The 7,060-nt window shown below is 34.5% G+C and overlaps 1 long non-coding RNA gene across 1 annotated transcript in view; it reads right to left on the reverse strand.

The window, feature by feature from the left end:
* Window positions 1–7,060, reverse strand: part of LOC134483425 (uncharacterized) — a 602,791-nt gene that overhangs the window by 575,920 nt on the left and 19,811 nt on the right. The window contains exon 2 of the long non-coding RNA XR_010060299.1: window positions 2,139–3,729. This is a non-coding gene — a long non-coding RNA (uncharacterized LOC134483425). The remainder of the gene's footprint in view (window positions 1–2,138; window positions 3,730–7,060) is intronic.

A 7,060-nucleotide genomic window follows, 5' to 3' on the forward strand; every position in this document is an offset into this window, starting at 1 on the left:
CAAAGAATACTTGGTAGCAAGTACTCCATAAGTTATACTAATTTATTATTTATAAAGCCAATGTTTGTATCAATAGCTTTTGTGGGGGGGGCAGGAAGATTCTGTGCAGAATAGACTGGATGTAAACCTACAGTTTTCCATCTTTATCTGCTACCTAGCAGGTTGAAAATAAAAGCTTTTATATGAAGGATATTCTATCTTCAATATTTTATGCAATAAACACAAATGTCAAGGATAATATACGGTTTTCTTTCTTTTTTTTTCTTTTCTTTTTTTCGGAGCTGGGGACCAAACCCAGCTAGGCAAATGCTCTACCACTGAGATAAATCCCCAACCACCTAGGGTTTTCTAAACAAGAAAATGAATCCAAAATTTTTTGTACCTATACATGTACTGTTTGTCAAAGTGTGATTATGACTGAAAATACCTAAAAATAATCCTGTGTTTTAATATAAATAATGTTTTTATCATACAATTACTTAGAAATTGAGGATATACGTGTAAAAAGATCAGTCTATGGACATTGGTTGATAGAGTTCTTGGAATGTAGAGTTCTTCACTAACCAATTTGTTAGTGAATAGACCAGTGCTAAGGATCCTCAACCTGATGCTACACACAGAGACAGGTTCTCCTACCTCAATGAAATTAGTAAAATTAACCCTGCTGAAGGATGAGAGAAGCTTGCCTCTTAGATGATTCTAAATATCATCAAGTTGAGAGAGAGAAAGAATAACCATCTCAACAGTATCTAAGAATAAAAATTATATGAGATGTAAACTATGCTATGATATTTTATGGATAATAACTATGCTTTCATAATATGCTACTGGATCTTAATTCTAGAACTGAGATTGTTATTTGGGAAATTTAAGAGACATCTGTGTACTGTTTATAATATCTGTTAATGAAGAGGTTTTATACATGCCTAATTCAATGGATACTTAACATGCAGCTAGAAGAGTAGCAGTCATGTGGAAGTAATAGACATTAAAAGTAATCAAAAGGATACAGAGTACACTATCTGGGAATATAAAGAATTCTGTACTTACTGTTTTTGTCATTTGTCCTGTCAGATGTCTATTTTGAGTATGCTCAGTTTTCAAATCCCCTCCTTCCACAGAATAGAATTCTAATTTCCATGTGATAAACATTATAATCATGTTTCTTGAGCTTTTCATTGTGTCTGATTAGTAGAGTCCTCCTTCTCTCCTCCTTTTTTTCTCCTTCTCCTTTTTCTCCTCTGTCTCCATGACCTTTTCTCCTTTACTTAATTTCTGCTCTTGTTCATACCCTTTTTAATTTTTGGAACTTGTGAGACATTGTCTTATTTTGTAGTGTGGGTTGGCCTCAAATTTGAAGTAAACATTTTGCTTCTATCTCTTGAATGATGTGATTACAAATTTAAGTCAATATATCTAGAATGATTGTAATTTCATTTGTAAGTGTGAATTTGGCTTCGATCATTAATTACTTGTAGAATTTTTTTTTTTTTGTGAAAAAGACCAGTCATGTTGGCACATCCCCATATTTAACAACATAAAAGGTATGGGCATAGAGTACACTCTGACTTTATTTACAGTCTGAATTATAATTTAAAATTTGTTTGTAACCACAGCAAAAATATATTAATAAAATTAAAATTGTAGTAGCAAAAGATTATTTTTTCTCTTTCTGTATCTTGAGTGATAAACACCATATTGCTGAATTAGCAGCTTATTTCTCTAACCACAGATAGCAGAGAGTCTTCATCAGTTTTTTGAAAGATAGAATGGCATCCCTAAGAATATTTTTGTCCATCAGTGCTGCATCTCAAAATCTTACACAAACAGCCATCAACCAGAAGTCAAATATTTGAAAATTAGAAAGCAATAATAGACATCTCAATCAAACCTGTGCATTCTACTCATTGTAACCAAAGTCTCAAAACCAATTCAGAATAAAAGTATATACTATACAAATTTAAAAGACCACATTATTTTTCATAGAATGAACACTGATTAAAAGCTTAAAGTATCTTTTGACCCCCAAGTCAATATTTTCAATGTTACCACTGAAAAATCAAAATATAGTTACATATTTTTAGCATACAATGACATAAAGCATATATTACTTTTCTCTGAAATGAACTCAGGCTGACCTGATAAATGCTTTGGATGACCTGTAGCTTCGTATTTGTTGCCTCTACCTCCTGGGTGCTGCTGTTCCTTGTGTGTATATTATATCTGCATTTGTGATGAAGGTCAAATTCAAATCTGTTTATGTTAGGCAAGTATAATAGCAAAGGTTGAATATCAAGCATATCTGTCCTGGGACTTAAAAGTCCCACAACATTTCCATTACCAAGTCTTTCACAATCCTAATTCTCAATAAAACTCCAAAGTCTCATTTTAAAAATGTACATTCTAGGGTTGGGGATTTAGCTCAGTGGTAGAGTGCTTGCCTAGCAAGCACAAGGCCCTGGGTTAGGTTCTCAGCTCCAAAAAACCAAAAAAAAAAAACACAAAATAACAAAAATATACATTCTTACCTCAAGAAAGAAGAAGCAAGCAATGATGTAACCAGAGCAAAAATCAAACCGCAATGGTGTTAATAACTCAACATCTTTATACCTGTGATCCACTGACTATTTTCTGGTATTTTTTAAAGGGTCTGGGAAACTCTCCTAGCTCTGCCCTTTGCTTTATATGTACAGTTATTCAAGGCTATGGCTGACTCCACACCATGGATGCTACTGACCTTGCTGGTCATCATCTGCTAACTGCATCCCCGTTAAAGTGGGGTACCTTGCTGCAACTGGGCTGCAATTTATCCTGTAGACACATTTGGTCTGTATCAGGGGACCCATCCCTTCTACACAGTGACAATTGTCAGCTGTTGTCCATGATGTCTTGATGCCTTCATAACCAGTGTCTCTTGGGTGAATCTAGTTCCTAGTGAGTAAAAGAGTTATGACCTCATCATTTTTGGAACACCGTTTCTGCATGCTGACCCTGAGGCATGACTTTCCAGAGACTTCACATCTATGATGCTGGTCTCTTCTTTATCACAATTGATTGACTGTTTGAACTCAGATGGCCAGGGATTATATTACCCATCCAAGGTAGGGTATTCTTCACTTTAGTTGCCCTCACATTAAAGGGAAATTGTGGAGGATTCTGGCTACAAGACTGAATGTAAAATACAATGTGCTCCACTTAATTTCTGTTTTTATATTTAGTGTGATGAAGCAGTAATAAGGAGAGAGGGGGAGAGGGGGAAAAGGGAGAGCGATATTAAACAAGATAATTCTCAAGGATCAGTAGATTTTGAAAATGTTAGCCAGTAGAGGAAATAAATCTTTTGAGAAGACATTTCTCACAAGGCATCGAAAATATGATGAAGAGAAAGTAGAATCAAGAGATACCTATGAAATCTGATGGCAAAATAGTTTTTGCTTTTTTAACTAATGTTTGTTAGCATGTTGAATAAAGTTATTATTCAAAAAAATCTCCGAATTTCCATACACCTCCTCACCAGGTATACAGTATGTTCGTGAAAAAAAACAAACAAAACAAAGCAAAACTGTAAATTCTTCATGCCATTGTTTTGGACTTAGGAAATGGTCGAATGCATTGAATCATGCTTGCCTGAGAATCACAGTAGTTTAAATTCAGTGCATTACCAATGGGACATCCATTGAATTCTCTCCTCAGCCAACGAATCGAATTCTTCAAAAGAAAAATTTCATCCTGCATCATGAAATCCAAAATATCACTGAATGAGTATATATTAATAAAACACAACTCTAATTTATTATCCTTTTCAAAACTATTTTATTTCCTTAAAACTCAGCATCATATCTGTTCCCCATATATCTCTTTACAAGAATTAGGGCACATCAGGCATTTTTTACAGCATAATAAAATTCCTCATGAGTGAAACCTATATACCTAATATATGTGATGTTACAAGAAATTGATTCTTTTACTAGTATGTAAGCAAAGATTGTTTGTCAGGAATATTGCCAAAAGCAATGTACAGATTCAATGCAATCCCCATCAAAATTCCAAATCAATTCTTCATAGAGTTATAAAGAGTGATTTGCAAGTTCATTTGGAAGACAAACATCCCAGGATACTGAAAATTATCCTTCACAATAAAAGAACTACTTGGGGAAATCACCCTCCCTGACCTCAGGCAGTGTTACAGAGTAATAGTGATAAATCTGTACATATTGGTACACAGACAGGCAGGTAGATCAATGGAATAGAATTGAAGACTCAGAAATGAACCCAGTCGCATATGGTTACTTGATCTTCGACAAAGGAGCTAAAACCATTCAGTGGAAAAAGGATAGCATTTTCAACAAATCATTCTGGTTCAACTGCAGGTCCTGATATAGGAGAATGCAAATTGCCCCATTTTTCTCATCCAGTAGAAAGCTTAAGTCCAAGTGGATCAAGGACCACCACATCAAACCAGATACACTCAAACTAATAGAAAAAAATGTGGTTAGGAGCCTTGAACACATGGGCACTGAGGAAATTTTCCTGAACATAACAGATGCTCTAAGATCAAGAACTGACAAATGGGATCTCATAAAATTGCAAACATTCTGTAAGGCAGAGAACAGTGTCATGAGTACAAAACTGCAGCCAACAGATCAGAAAAAGATCTTTACCAACCATACATAATGACAGAGTGCTAATATCCAAATTATATGAAGAACTAAAGAAGCTAGACTTTAGAGTGCCAAACAACCCTATTAAAAATGGGATACAGAATGCTCAACTGAGGAATATCAAACGACCATGAAGCACCTAAAGAACTGTTTAACATCCTTCATCATCAGGGAATTGCAAATCAAAACAACTCTTAAATTCTACCTCACATCAGTCAGAATGGCTAAGATAAAACCTCAGGTAACAACAGATGATGGAGAGGATGTGGAGAAAGAGGAACACTCCTCCATTGTTGGTGTGATTGCAAGCTGGTAAATCCACTCTGGAAAGAAGTCTGGAGGTTCTTCTTTAAACTGGACATAGTACTGGACAACCCATGTACTACTCTTGGTCATATACCCAAAAGATGCTCCAAAATACAACAAGAAAACAATCTCCACTTTGTTCATAGTAGCCTTACTTATAATAGCCAGAAGTTGGAAAGAACATGGATGTTCATCAACAGAGGAATGAGGATAAGATATACATTGGGGTTAGCATTTGGAATGTAAATACATAAAATATCAAAGAAAAATAGAAGTTAAAAAAAGAAAAAATAGATTATTTACTCTAGTCAAATATGAATGACAGTAGGTGGGAAGTGAGATTTGGTATGACTTCAATACATGTTCCAACACTAAAGTGATTACACAGACTTATAGCCACATTATACAAAATAATCATATACTAGTGTTTAACAAGTATTTTTATGAGGTAAATCAACTAAAGGGGTATGGAAATGTGAAAATACCTACTATAGATTTTATATAAGTCTTGATGATAGTCTTAGTTTTTATATTTATTTTATTTAGCTAGCGATCTAATAATAAATTCCAAAATTTTACAAACTAATTGAAAGTAGGTTAAGTGAGACAGACTTGAGTGAGAAGTTGCTAATAAGGGTACTAAAAGTGCAAAGTATTTTGGTTTTAGATCTTTAGCATTCCAAATATCAACAATTGCAAACTTCTTGCAGTTCACACAATTTCTCAAACATTTAATTGATGTTTTTTTTTCTTTTGTGGAGAACTTTAGTTGAAAGTTTCCCCTGTAGACTAAAGTCACATTTTGTACATTTAAAAATCTAAGGTTATATGCCCCATGATTCTAGGTCATCTTTCTTAGAAGGTGACAACATAAGGCAGAATTCAGGGTACAAAGAGTTGAAAAGGCATTAAGTAAGACAATTCAGAATATGTCAATATTAATTATACTCCTGATCCAGGTGTGATATCATTCTCTTCTGCTGTACTTGACATTATACTTATATACAATGTAGAGCAGGATTCTGATAAATGAAGATATAAGAATAAAGACCATAGTATGAATGACAGAAGTAACAATAGCAATTGAGAGAAGCAAACATTCTATCAACTCACAGATTTCTCTGCTTGTGCCATCACATCTTTTATCAACATTGAATATGTTACTTCTATTGTATTTACATTTCTTTATACTTTATGAAATATTGGAAGTGTACCGAAAGGAAAATCATTCATCATTGTTTCATGTTTAGTATTTTCTTTGGGTAGTTTATTTCATTACAAAATTTACCAGATATTGTTCTTAAGTAACACTATTTTTGTAAATGTTATTTATAATTAATAATTTTATTGGACTCATTATTTTGTCTTAGTTAGCTTCGGTATGGAGATGTTACAAAATTGTTTTGGATCCAGAAGAGAGTACCATGAGGGAGAAAATCTGGACCAAGTGTGAAGTCAAGACTTGTAAAAAGCGTGAAAATCATGAGAAATAGGACAGTTTTCAATAATGCTTTGAGCTTGCATGTCCCAGAGCACATAGACCTTATGCCCCCTCCTCCATCACCCTTGATGTAGTTACACAGTCTGGTGGGCAAATTACTGCTCAAACTTCCTCTCTCACTATGAGGATGTAGAACCACTTAGAATTCTTTGTTCAACGAAAGCATTCCTCGTAGTCCAGCCAAAGATAAGGAGGTATGTTACTCTACAAAAATCTATCTCCTAAGTTTATCTAACTCTTCTTACCCCAAATATACAAGAGTTATTTCACTGAAAACTATCTCTGGAGAAGGCCACTTATCCAACACTCATGCAGACTATGTTCCTCTCTAAACAATATGGCCCTGCCAAGATTCATTCTTTTTATTCCAGCTTGATAAATATGGGAGCCTGGATTCCCCCAGGGCAGAAGCAAACACAGCCCCAAAGATAGTTAAATTACAGAAGAGACAAGGTAAGGATAAGTTATTACTTAATTTCTCTTCTTGGGGGATATAAACCCTGATTGGGCTAATTCTAGTGTCCAAGCAGGAATGTAAGTGCAGGGAAAAAGAGACCTACCCAAACACAATACATTCAACCAACATATGTCC

The sequence above is a fragment of the Rattus norvegicus genome, chromosome 1 (assembly GCF_036323735.1).
Source record: "Rattus norvegicus strain BN/NHsdMcwi chromosome 1, GRCr8, whole genome shotgun sequence".
In the NCBI taxonomy this organism is placed as follows: domain Eukaryota; kingdom Metazoa; phylum Chordata; class Mammalia; order Rodentia; family Muridae; genus Rattus; species Rattus norvegicus.